Here is a 13888-nt window from a genome sequence, read left to right as displayed (position 1 = left end):
ATTCAAGCTTGAGTTAGAGGTACATTTACAAAATGCTGTTTAACCAGCGAGCTAACTGTGCTTCCTAAGAGTGCTCTTATTTTGAAATCTATTCACGACACTTCTGGTGCATTGACTGACGCTAACATTATGATAGCAACGGTAGGAAACGTTACGATCACGCTTTGATGAATTTCCAAAGACTCATGCATGCCATGCCTCTTTAATGTGTTATTTTTGTACACACAGAGTGTAAAGTAGGAACAATGTCATTTGTTTTTATAGATTTGTATAAAATATTTCCCACTTTTGGTATCAAATTTATGAGTTGCTGTCATGGTTGCCGTTTATACTGTAAAGATCATCAGTTTTTCTGGTGATATTTATATATTTGTACTTTGCTTTATGGTCCAAACAATGTTGTACTTTATGACTACTAATGGCTTCAAATGATTAATCGGAAAAAGTCTTCTTTTTTCAAGTTGAATAAAGTTTGACTTATTTTTCGTACTGGATTATTTCCCTTCATTTCAGTGAAATGCCTACAAACCAAATGCCGCCAATAAAGAATATGGAGATTTCCAAAAATAGACCTGTTCCTCACTGCAGCTTATAATTAGGTGCGCTTTATAGACCAAAAACTACAATATTATAAATATCTCCTTTGATTATTGGCAATACATTTGTACAGAGGAAGTCAAAATCTTCCCAAGACCCACACTATTCAATTGTGTCCATTGTCGAGGACATCTGATTTTGGGTCTATATCTTTTGACTCATCTTTTGACCCTATTAAGTCCTAGTGTGCTCAGGAGAGGACACCAAGGCCTTTCCAATAATGTCAGGGTGGGATGCGGAGTCGGTTCTTCCGTCAAGACCCATGGACTCTTTGTCACTCTGTCATTGACGAGTGATAATTGGCAAGAAAAAGGAAAAAGATGAGCCGGGCATTGATGGAAAGTATTATTTCGTCTGTCCCTGAATTTGTCATTAACAGATGCCCATGATTTGCCCATGAATAACAGATTAGCATTTTTTTTTTTAAATGCTCACCTCTGATACTGACGAAGTGTTGATGGAAACATACGTAAAATACATTGACAGACAGACTGACAATTACAGTTTGGTTCAGATTGAAACAAAAAAAAAAACTGACTGACAATGACGGAAGAGTGTCAGTAAAATTTGAAAAATGCCCATCTCTGGCAATGAACTTTCTTGTCTTGCTGGAATGGTTCCAAATGATCAAAATATTTCAGGAGGGTATTTACTGATGTAAAATGCAGTTGACCCAGCAGGAATCATGGAATTATGTATTACTGGACTGAAAAAGCCACTTACACACTGTCAAGCGAAGTGAAGCCACTGGCAACCATCTCACAGTATGCTGTCATTTGCTACGGCTGCCTCGTATTAATCCTTTCATTTCTCTTAGTTTTCACGTTTCTTTTCTCTCTACTGTGAAAACACCATGATTCATGCCATACGGTTGCATTAATAAGTCTGGGCGATGTGCTATATGCAGGTTTCATTGGTAAGAATGCTATTTTAATTTTACTGTTCTAAGTTATAGCTCCGAGTTCTACTCAAAAGACTCATCTGTTTCTCAGAACCATCAAAAATAAAAGTCAAGACCGCTGGCTGCAAAATGTAAACTTAACCTCTGTGATTTACAATGTACCATACTGAGATTATAGAGTCAGAACGGTTGACGCAAACAGTGAAGTTCCTTCCTCGAGAAGCTATCACTACTAACCGAAGCTGTCAGTAAGGATGACACGGGCCTGTCGCTGGTCCGTTGATATATAAATTTGTGGCGGGAATTTGCCAGGACGTCCACTTTGCCCAAACCAGGCCTGGTTGTCTCACCCACACATGCTATACACAAAGCCTCTGCCACATTTCGCCGCGGCTCCTCACAGGTAGATCACCTCCGTGCAGCCTGCCACCGCATGGAGGGCAAGTGCATGCACGTCACAAAGGGAGGGCGGAAAGGAGTGGGAGAGAAGTTACAACCTGAATCATTTTCCGCAGATTCCCCTCATCTCTCTTGACTTCTCCCTTCATGCCCTCCCCCATTTTCTCTCCCTCCCTCCGCAGAGGAATCCAGTCACTCCGTTGGGATTGGATCCCTTTGAAGGAGATCCAGAATGGGCTCGGCTGTTCCCCTCTGCATCGGCCCTCGGGGGTGCTGGATCCCGCTCAACCTGAGCTGCCGTGCTCCAAATCAGGACCTGGGCGGAACGCCGCTGCAGGCCTCACAGAGCGCCCGGGGAGAACGTGAAAGACGCAGGATGACGGGAATGCACGCACGGTCACGTACGGTGAATAAATGCAAAGGATTGTCTCTATCCCTTTGCTTTTCATAAGCAGATTTTTTTTTTTTTTTTTTATCCGTACACCTCCTCCCCCATTCCAGGCCACTTCCCCTCTGCCTCGCGTTCACTTCCTCCCTCCGTCCCAAGGGCAAAATCATCAAACCGGTTCCTTTGGCAAACCGGGAACACACAAATACACACGGGGATGCCAACACAACCGCTTTATTCAACAGAGGGCCTTTCTCTTGCAGGGCCCAGAGACGAGTAGCGCAAGACCGCCAATGACAAACACACAGCGAGGAAACAACAAAAGAGAAAAAGGCAGATAAAGGGAGAAGTGATGCAGAGGGATGTGCATTCCTTTGGCCCGTCTGGCGCTTGAGCTCAGCAGACGTGTTGCTGGCTGGTCGTTTGACTATTTCTAAGACGCATGAGCGCGTGTACGGAAGTGTGACGCTGCCAATAAGGAATAAATGCTTTTGATTGGCAGACTCTTTTAACCTTTGTGCAGTATTGTGTCCATATTTTGGACAGATTCTTCCAAGTTCTACTCGCTGTATTTTAAACAAGACATGGAACACTTCTGGAAGCGTGGTAACTGAGTCGTCATGCCATGTTGAACTTTGACATCTTGTCAACTTTTGGGTAAAATTTCAGCTCCCAAGTGTCTTCTGTCAATGATTTTCCTTTGATTGAAGAGTCTTTGATGTAAAGATCAAAGGATTGGACAAAAATACTGCACAAGGATTAAACATATTTGCAAATTCGCTAAAATGTGTTTAAATATGTTTTAACGTATTTGCAATTACATTCAAACCTACTTGCAATTATATTTAAACATACTTGTGGGCCAAACAGCATTTGTTTTCATAATACCATGGGATATTGACATATTGCTGCTCACACCCTATTTGAATGTCCTTGCAGGCTAAATGCTAAAAATCACTTTTTTTTTTTCTGTTCCCATATTGCCATAGAAAATTTAAATATGCCTGCTCACACCCCATGGCAATATGGGAGAAAATGCTGAATGGACATAATAATATTCACATAAAAAATACTAATAAAACATGGTTACTTCCTTAATTTTTTAATCCTGGTGTAATGTTGGCCTTTTTTTTTTTTTTAACTTGCACATGCATAAGTCAAGTAAGTAGCTAAAGCGTTTATTCAAATACACTTAAATGTACAGTACTCGTAGACTATACACGGAATGGGCATTTCTTCCAAAATACAATCTTGCAAATACATTTGAATATACGTACTTACAAATGTGTTCAAACATAGTAAACCAAATTTTCCCAAAATGAAGATTGATTTTGCAAATGGGAAAAACAGTAAAAGTACATAACAATAACGCCAGAAAAATGACTAACAAACAATGTTTACTTCATTTTCTAACTTAATTTGAATTTGCGTCTTGAGATATTTTCAAGTACGTTTGAAGATGTTTTTCCGGTCTAAACCATGGGTGTCAAACTCAAGGCTTGGGGGCAAGATCCGGCACGCCACATAATTATATGTGGCCCGCTGATGGTAATTATGAATTAAAGTTTCTGCCTAAAATGCAAATTACTCAAGTTGTCTTCAACTTTTAAGTTATTATTATTTTTTTTTTTGTTATCAATACCCCTTGTGACACCCCTGGTCTAAAACATTTCCATAATTCACTCTGGCAGTGCCACGCTTCCGCATGTTTGCCTTCGTGTGCTTTCTTCCTTTCGTAGAGATTGCAATTTCACTCACATGACTACTTTTATCACCTATACAGCATGTGTGTGTTCCCGACCATAATAACCAGAGGAACACACACTTCCAGCTTACTGCTTTCAATTAAAACTAAAGAGCTTCCAGAAGCGTTGGGTCCTCTTGCCAAAATGTGCCGCACGTTTACACACAAGCAAATTTACACAAGATGGTAATTTATCTTATGTGACATAGCACAACTTAATTACAATCACATGATGTATGCGGCCAAAGCGCTTTGCCGCTGGAAGGTAATTCAGGTTTATTGCCATTTTCTACATTTTTGGCCAGATTAAGAAAAAAAAAAGCCACAGTAATAATAAGGCGTGAGACTTGAGATACAAGTTGAACTAGCTCTGTGAAACACGTTCATGACTCAGAACACCGGTACCGTAAATCATCTTCCAAGAAAATGACATTAATCAATTTCTGCCTTCTATCACAAAAACAATACAAAATTGTATTAGAATGAGAAAAAAATTGTACTCCCGAAAAATTGACTTTAAAAATAAACTCATCATTCATATAATATTGTCGTTTATAAAATGTTGAAAATGGCTTTTTATTTGTATGTAACTTGGTCACCAGGGGCAGTATAATTCAGTGACACAGACACAAACAAAAAAGACATTCGCAATTGGTGTTTCCTAAAATTGGAGTATTCTTTTTTTAACGGGGTATAAAGAAAATATGACTTTAAGAAGTTATCATATCTGTCTGCATGTGTTGATGCAATGTTTGAGTTCAAATATCTTGTGCTGAAAACATTATAAGATTGACAAACCCTATCCTGTAGCCTTAGCCTGTAGAACGTGTTTTTTTTTCATATTTTGTTAGCATTAAGCTAAACTATGTGATTGTCTTCATGTTTAACTTGACAATAAATGTTTATAGAGGAATTATTTAAAATTTGAAGAATTGTTCACTATCTGGCAAACTGCTACTTGATGCGGTCAGTGTTGAGTTCACTGCCACAGTGTCTCAAACTGTAGCTCAAATGTTTTTCTCTTAAGTCAAAGAAAAAATGTAAAAAAAAAAACGAAAAATAATCGTTGACCTCATTAAGGTCACTCATTTCTAACGGCACTGCTGTAGGTTGAAGCAGTGGTTCACAACCTTCTTTCAATCATGGCCGCATATATTGTTTTCAGCTGAGTCAAACAGGCGCAATGCATTTTGGGATGCATTTTAATCAGTAAATATAGCAGACATTGTGTAACATCACTTTTTGTCGCTCAATTGTCAGAAAATTGGGCTGCTAATTGTCACGTCTCCTTTCACGAGGTCTTTCTCCATCAACGAGGGGGCGGAGTCACTGGCCACATGCCTGACTCTCATCAGTCATCAGAGGCCTTCTTAAGCAGGTGAACGACGCTGGGTTATTCCTCAGCATTGGCAGCATTGCTTTTCAAGTTTTCAAGTCAATGTTTTCCCAGCAACTTTCAGCTTCCTCATTTTTGGTTTGAACTTTGATGTCCAGAATTTGTCTACCTCGTGGTTTGAGTTTCTTAGTTGTTACTTTGTTTTGCGTCCCCTCTCCGCCTTGTTGGTGCGTGCCATTTTGTTCCAGACTATTAGCGTCTCTCTTTGAATTGTACTTTGTGTTTTTGGTTGTACTTTGCCTTAGAACCCCAGCGTCTTGTTTGTATTTTGCCTATTTGCACTTTTGTGGTTTTCCTGCACGTTTGATGTGCGATGTCTGTTATTAAACATTTTTAACTCTATTTGAGTAACTTGTCTGTTTGCGGTCCAATCTCCGTTTGTGTCCCGAGGTTAATAAAACTGAACAGAATAAAGACATATAACATTTGGCAAAAGAATCACAGACACAATTCAGCTGCAATCTTGTTCCAATTAATTTGCTCTTAATTTGAAAAGGGAAAAAGTAATGTTCTTGTCACTGCAAGAAAAAACATTAATTTGGATATATTTAAACCTGCAGAAACCTCAAACCTCACATAACCCCTCAATTGCCTTTCTCGTGAAAGTGGTGGTTGGATCAATAACAATTATATTGAATTACATTTACTGAGTTGCAAATAATCACAGTTTACTCTCGCTACCTTTTTTTCCACCGAAACCTTCATCTTGATTACCTCCGTATGACATTTTTGTGTTTCAGCCCTGCAACGTATCAAGGGTCAGCCAATGGGGTAGTCACGGTGCAGACGGGTATTCAATATGTGCATGTGTGTGTGTGTGCGCACGCGTCTATGTGTGTGTAAGCTATCTATAGCCAGTGGAACCCTGGGGATTTGTGTCTTAAACTCCATATTCATGACACATCACTTTGAGGATTAGAAGGGCATCATCAGATAGAGGGGCTTATAACACACACACACACACACACACACACGCACACACACACACAGAAAATAAGAGAGGTGCTCAGTACATTCTCTTCCAAATAAGCACAGAATTCATGTTCTTTTATTTTTGCAGGAAGTGTTTTTTTGTTTATTTTTTTGACCATGCATTTGCTATTACAGTTGAGATGTTGTCTTTCCACTGCAGGCAGGGTGATTGATTTGTATCACTAACCCGAACAGTTGGGTGTTAATTTGGGCGGTGATTATTTGCCTACTTAGCCCTAAAAGCCTCCAGAATGTTTCTGCGACTGCCAGTTCAAACAATTTGCCTTGGACTCGCGAGTGTCAATTGAGTCACGAACGGATCCAAATGGTGTGAGGCCGAGGTTCATTAAGGCCACAGGAATCGGATCTGTGGTGGTGGCGGGGGTGGCAGGGGTGTAACGGGAGGCGGGGGTGTTAGTGCCGACAGTGTGTCTGAGCTGTGATTGTATAGTTTGTGGCTGCGTGTGCATCCAGGCATGCACGTGTGTGTTCTTATCTCGGCGGCTCCACAGCAGCAGGAGCATCAGAGGAAGCGCGGCTTTTCCTTCCTGTGCCTTTCACACTGTCACAACACACTCTTGCCATCAAACTCTCTCTGGTTTAGTCCAATTTAGAGACCGACCGAGCCGACACTGAATTTGTGATATGCGGTTAAGTGTACCTAGGCCTGCAGATAACAAGTATTTTCAGATAACTTACAGAAAACTGGAATCCGATATCAAAGAAATCATATTTTTTTTTCGCTTGGGGGAAAACAATTATCAATAGGGAAGACCAAAACATGCGTGTGGATCTACTCACTAGAATTGGGATGCAGTTCTCTATGCTGTCTTGCTTAGACAAAATGAACACAAACAAATAGGCTGGATCTCAGGAGGACATGACAGGAAGAATTAGGCGGATGGCTAGGTAAAGCTTAGTGAAAAGTATGTTGTGGCCTTGTAGTTTTTGAGGGAACGGTACATTAAGTTAAGGCTGTGTCCTCTATCGTGAAGCTGGGGAAGGACACTCCTCGAGCTGATGTTTTGCACCTGCGGCTAGCCACTGGCAGCCAGCCACTTCTTCCTGTTCCAGTCTGTGCTGTCCTTCGCTGATGTCCAAACGGCCCAAAATTAAAGGATGACATGTTATGACTGCTAGTAAGCTGTAACGGCTAAATTCAGGCTAGCCAAGACGGTTCAAAACAACTACTGTGGTGACCTGAGATTTGATTTGTGATCGAGCTCAGAAATCAAATAATCTTTTCCTGTCCCAGACCATTGTGAATTTAAAAACAAACAAAAAACAACACACATCCTATCGTAATCCTATTCCAGTTCAATTGTACATCACGTCATTGAAATTCTTCCTTGGCTAGCGTTAATGCGTATGCCTACAGAATGAACATTTCCCATGTCTTATCGTGTACCCTCCCAAACCTGAGATTAAAGGAAATGTTGACCCTCATCATGATCTCCTTGACCCGCAGGATTCCCAGAATAAATGTCAGCTTCTAGTGCGCCATCATTTAGAATTGTAAATAAAACAAAAAACAAATTAAAAAAAAACTGCAATGACAGAACACCCCGCCAAAATTAAGACTACACTGATGCCAATGCAATAGTTTAATGACACTTTTATTTCGAAGTTGGCCGTTGCAACACATGGTGGCTTGACGGCAAGCTTTACTTGTCTTTTACTTGCCTTTTTTTACTGCAATAAGATATTAATCCCAAAACAATTCAGAATGTTTAGAAACCAGTTAGTGAATTGTGCGGTAAAATGGCACAAGTCTTTAGCATAAGCGGCTAAAATCTAGCACGTATGTGCCAAAAGCAGCAATAGGCCCAAAACTAATGTAACATTTACAACAGATCATGCCAAATTAAACACTAAGCTATAATAAAATGTATTTCTTTACTTCAATTTTAGTTATTTTGACATGGGTAGTTTGTAATTCGAGCTCGCTGTTTGAAGTGGATGTGCCTTAAAATGCACTCGGATTTGTTTTTCATTCAAGGTCAAATATTTTTGCTTCAAAATTGCTTTCATAAAATGTAAATGGCTTTATCATTTACTTATTATTTTGTTCCTGTCATTTAATGAACAAAAATGTTTTCTAAAATAAATGAAGACAAGGTTCCCTTTGCCCTTATAGGAAAAACGATCCGATTTGTGATGATCCGATCCGTTGCGTCCTTCGATCCCAATTTTACATCAATAAATCACAGCAAAACATCATGTTGAGCACTGCCAGCCCCCCTTCACATTTCAATACAGATTTCCTTTTCAAACAACATTGTTATGATGTGCATTACTGCAAATTGAGCTGTTACGTTCAATAAATATTTAGTCTTCAGGACAAGTCGATTTTGGTTGGTCCATCGGCGCATGCAGTGTCAGCAGCTTGCCAAGAGCATGCCTGTCATGCATGTACGCTATAGTGTGGAAACCTGAGGAGTGCAGCTAATGAGCAGGTGTTGCTTATTCGTTTTTATATTATTAAAGACATGTGACGCAGTGTATGATTAAGTCCAAATCTATATAATGTACAAAATATCATGAAAATATGGAATTTGAATAGGGGGCTGCAAAGCTTTCATACACACTGGATGTAGTCCATATACCAATACTCTCTGGAGCTATTAAATGGGAGCTGTGCCAAAGCAACACTTGATTTCAATTTCAAATCCAAGGCCTGACTTTGACCTTTCAACACTAAACTAGTTAAAGCGTCATTTTCCCTCTTCGTCTGTTATGCTGCTTGTCAACGCACACATTGTGCGATACTATGACAATTTCAAATGTATTATGCTAAGCTGATAAGTCAAACCCCAGTCTCCATGCAATTTGTGATCACATGTCAATAAACAGGGGCAACAGTTTCAAGTTTCAGGCCCACCTACAGCACTGTCGCCTCACCCACAAGGTCTTTTTTTTTTTTTTTTTTAAATTTTCTCTTCGTTTTCCAGTGCTTACTGTATTTCTCAGAGTAAAATTCGACCTTGCTTATAATTGACCCCTCATTTTTACTGCAGTTTGGGTGAATTTTACAACAAACACGATTATAAGTCCAACTCTGACTTTAGTGGTTACATAGATCATGGCTGTCCAATTAAAACACATGGTGTTTGCGGATGCTATGTGATGGTAAAATGAACCTGAGGAGCTTTGCAAGGAAAAGGAAAAACAAATGTTTGGAGCGCAATGATTCAACATTACACTGGTGAGGAGTTTGCTGACCCTTCACAATGTGGGAAATCTGAAAGAAACTTAAAACGTGACAATTTAAAAACCTATGGGTATGAACACAGGAAAATATGAATAGTTTAGGAAGATGAGATTTATTCTGTAATGCAATAGTTTTTACATTGTTGCAAAAGTGTCGGTGCGTCTCATAATTTGATCCCAAAATTAAAGATGCGTTCTATACATAGGCATGTATTTGGGGATTACGGAGACAAAGGCCCTTCCAGCTTGGTGGAAAATGGCCTGCTAAAATAAACAACTGAAAACTAAGGTGAAAATCAGGATCCGAAGGCATTTGTGCCACGGTGCAGGTGCACCGTTCTAGGAAAATCGAGGACTTTAAATGATGTGGAATTTAACAAATGATGACAGGGGACACAAACACATCTGTCCTTGCGAAATAGGCAGTGCTTTCCTTGGTCTTAAACTGTCTACATGGTGTGGAAAAAAAAGAGGCCGCAGATGAATATGACTAAAAAGCTTGCGGATAGTGAGTACGTGTTTTTAGGATCATAGGGAGTAAAATTGTGTTATTGTTTTGTCATCATTTATCTTTGGACATAAAAAGATCTTTGCTGTCAAAGAACGAAGGCTCTTTTGCGAAAACGACAGTTACACAATGCTTGAACTGGGAGCAGCCTTGTTGCTTCAAGCGAAAGGAAGGGTGTGCGAGTGTAAAATATTAGCAAAAACGAAAGCAAAGGAAGAAGAGAGATGGAGAAAAAGAGTGAGAAGAAAGCTGGAGATGGAGAGGGGGTACCCGGGCGGGTGTTCCAAAAACCTGTCAAGGTATTTCCTTCTCCAAACACAAAATTTGCGGCACTTTGGAGATAGGCGTGCCAACACTCACACATGTGAAGCCTCCAACACACTACAGCTGCAACTTTGATTTAGCGCATACTTTGATTGGGCAGGTCTCAGGTTGACTCCCTCAACCCTGTGCAGTCGTGACTGCTGCCGACCTGCACAGCTGTGCATGCGCACACACCAACATGACCACATTTTATGAGACATTCAATACACCATGAGCTGTAAAGCCCATTCAAAGAGATAGCCGGGATAGGCACCAGCAGGCCTGTGACCCTAATGAGGATAAGCGCCTACAAAATAAAATTGATTTTTCCAAAAAAAACATCTATCCAGCAGCCAAAAGGTTCAAATTATAATGGAATGTATGAAAGATTCAACATTCAAGTTTTATTGTCATGTGCATAGCAATAATACACAATGAAATTCTTATTCTGTTCACTTCCCAGAGCACACTACATTCCACAATCGAGCAAATAATAAAGTAGGCAATAAAACAAAAACAACACCAAAAAAACAGTGAGAGCAATAATAATGAACCGCTAAAAATGAACATACTGTATTTACATTCTGAGCATATTATGGAATGTAAGAAACTGTATATATATGAGGATGATTGTGCAAAATATCACATAGTGTGAAATATGGTGTATTTAGCAGCTTTCCTGCACTGTGCAGGATTTTTAAGGTGTTCGTGTGCGCGTGGTAAAGTGACTGGTGTTGAAGCAGAATAATGTAAAGTAAGGGAAAGGTTGTGCACCATTAAAACATACATGTGCAAAAACCTTAAACCTGGCTGGGACAATATTTACCTTCATGTTAAATGTTAAGATTAACGTTTGTTTTTGGCATTTGGAAGGCCAAATGCTGTGAAAATGTCTTTTTTTTAATAACTTTTGGCATTATGGGCAAAAAAATCCAACCCGATTTTTTAGCATTCAGCGTAGTACATTCGGCCTTATAAGCAAATACATTAAAATGTAAATGTTTCAACATTTTGAGGAAAAACATTATACAAATGTACATACAAATACTTAAACGTAAAAACTAAAGTATTTAAACAAAACAAATGTAAACATGTTGAAACATACTTTCAAGCACATCCAACGAGGGTTGCCAGCAAAAAAGTATTTACTCCACAATGACAGCTCCACACTTCTGTACATGTGCCTGCATGCTCTCACATAAAAATGTACGCACCCCTATGTGCATAGAACTACACATTTTGTCCCGCCAGCTGTAGTCAACCCAATGTGTTTACATAGCCTGCTGAACCAAGATGAAGGAAGAGTATTGGAGGTATGGACCAGGGCCGTCTGTCTGTGGGGGCTTTCTTGAGCTCACACGAAATGGACCAAAAAAAAAATGGGAAAGACGGTTGAAAATAAGCACCCAAAACCTCAGTCATAAGCGACGAGACAGAAAGTGAAGACAAATGTCCCAAGGGTCCACATAACCTGGGACGAGACGTGGGAATCTCCTCGCCGCTTTACCACAAGTTAGTTCACCAAAAATGAAGGCACGGCCAACAGTAATAAAAGAGCTGCTATTTGATTCCAGCAAAAGTTAAGTATAGATTGGGGGCTCTCAAAGTGTTTTTTTTTCTTCCCCCTCCGTTTTTTTAGTGATCACGACAACGGAGCAAATTCTGTGTGTTTATGTGACTGTGAAATATTTTGCTGCCTTGTTGGAATACAAGGTGAGTCTGTGGTCAACATTGTGCCCCTCGGCCACGGACAACATTCAAACCTTTTGTGCTCCAAATGAGCATGCGCAAATATTTATTTTAAGATGCTGATTCCTCCTGAGCATCCTCAGTTGGAGAGTGCAAAAGCAGCTTCTCCAATGCACCTGTGAATTCTTGTTGTCAATCATCTTTTGATTAGCTTTTCCCCAAGAGCAGCGTAGAGCAGTGGTTCTCAACTAAAAGAAAAAAATACACAATTTGAAAAAAAATCCTTATGTATTCTCATATAGCATTTGCCCCAAAATGTCACAAATTTATGGCGAGTTTATATTACCCTTATTTGTAATTTCTACTTTGCGATCGTAAAACTGCTCAAAGAGAGAGGTGGATAGTTTTAATCAGCTTTAATTGTGGGTCCCAATAACTTGACATAATGCCAGGTATTAGCCCTATCCCTACTGAGTTGTTTTTATTTATTTTTATCAAGATAAATTCTTCCTTGCATTTGGTTCCTTTGCCTTTTACCATGCAACCACACAAAAAGGGACATTGTAATTTATCTGGAAGGCCTCTACCTCTTTTATGAAAAGCATTATTTACCAAGAGTCATTTTCTTGGTGAAATTCTGACAAATCTGAGTCAGTCTAGCATTTTTCCAGAATCAATACTGATGGATTGAAGTGCCTATTGTAGCTTTGGCTGCGCGATAAATGGCAGTCAGACCCGCTATCGACGATGCCGGCTCACATCCCTGTCCACTGCTGGCAAGTATGGCTGTCCGCATGTTGTCTGGACAAATAGCTTTCCCCAGCTTTTAAAGCTTGCATTAATGCAACCAGCAAAACCAAAAATTTGTTTGGATGCAGTTTTTCTTCATAAAGCAAATATATATCTTCCTTCTAAGCACTAGAAATACATTTTAAAATAAATAAAAAGTTATAGAAAAAAAGTCTAAGTGAAACAATTTCCAAACTTGAATCAATACCTTCCACAGAGGTCAGCAAATGAAAACGCCGCCATATATAGTGCGGCTGATGATGAAGCCCAATTACATATATATGCTCGTGTTTCTTTTTCAGCTTCGTGGTGGTCCCAATCACTCAATTCACAACCAAGTTCTCTTCTTTTTCTCCACTCGTATCGAGAGGATCATATCTGCCATGTGGCCTGTGTCATTCGTGTGAAAAACAGACGCCCTAAATCACCAAAATACATATTGAGCTCACTTGTCTGGAAAAGAGGCTGCAACCAACTGAGGTGTGTGTTTCGGGTGTGACTGTGTTGCTTCATATTTGAAGCAGGTGTGTGTCCAAACAGCTAGCATGTGTGGGAATGTGACTTGAGGTCTGCATTTCACTAACATTGGGGGACTTCTCACCAAAGAATTTGGCCACAAAAACCAAAGCAGCTAACCTCAGTGTCTGGGTGGCAGCTCTGAACCTCGCCGCCTAATCAACCAACGCGTTATACAACTTTGTGGTCCTGAACCATAACAAAAAGTTCAAAAGGGGACAGATCTTCATTTCACATATGTGTTTACTTTTGTGTCGCCACTTTCTCACACATCCTCCATTTTATTCACCTCTTGAAGAGACCGATGAGAGAAGACGTCGGGACCTTTGAACTGGCATCACCTGCTGGACTGCTTTGGGTGGCCAACCGGGTTGACCTGACATCCACCCTCTAAGGTCACTGCCAGTTGCTGCTGCTTAGTCGCAGTGCACGACATGCCCGGGAAAATAAAACTGCAGCGGGCAGAAGAATAAGGT

The sequence above is a fragment of the Hippichthys cyanospilos genome, chromosome 2 (assembly GCF_059441005.1).
Source record: "Hippichthys cyanospilos isolate Australia breed blue-spotted pipefish chromosome 2, RoL_Hcya_1.0, whole genome shotgun sequence".
In the NCBI taxonomy this organism is placed as follows: domain Eukaryota; kingdom Metazoa; phylum Chordata; class Actinopteri; order Syngnathiformes; family Syngnathidae; genus Hippichthys; species Hippichthys cyanospilos.
This window is presented reverse-complemented; position numbering follows the sequence as displayed.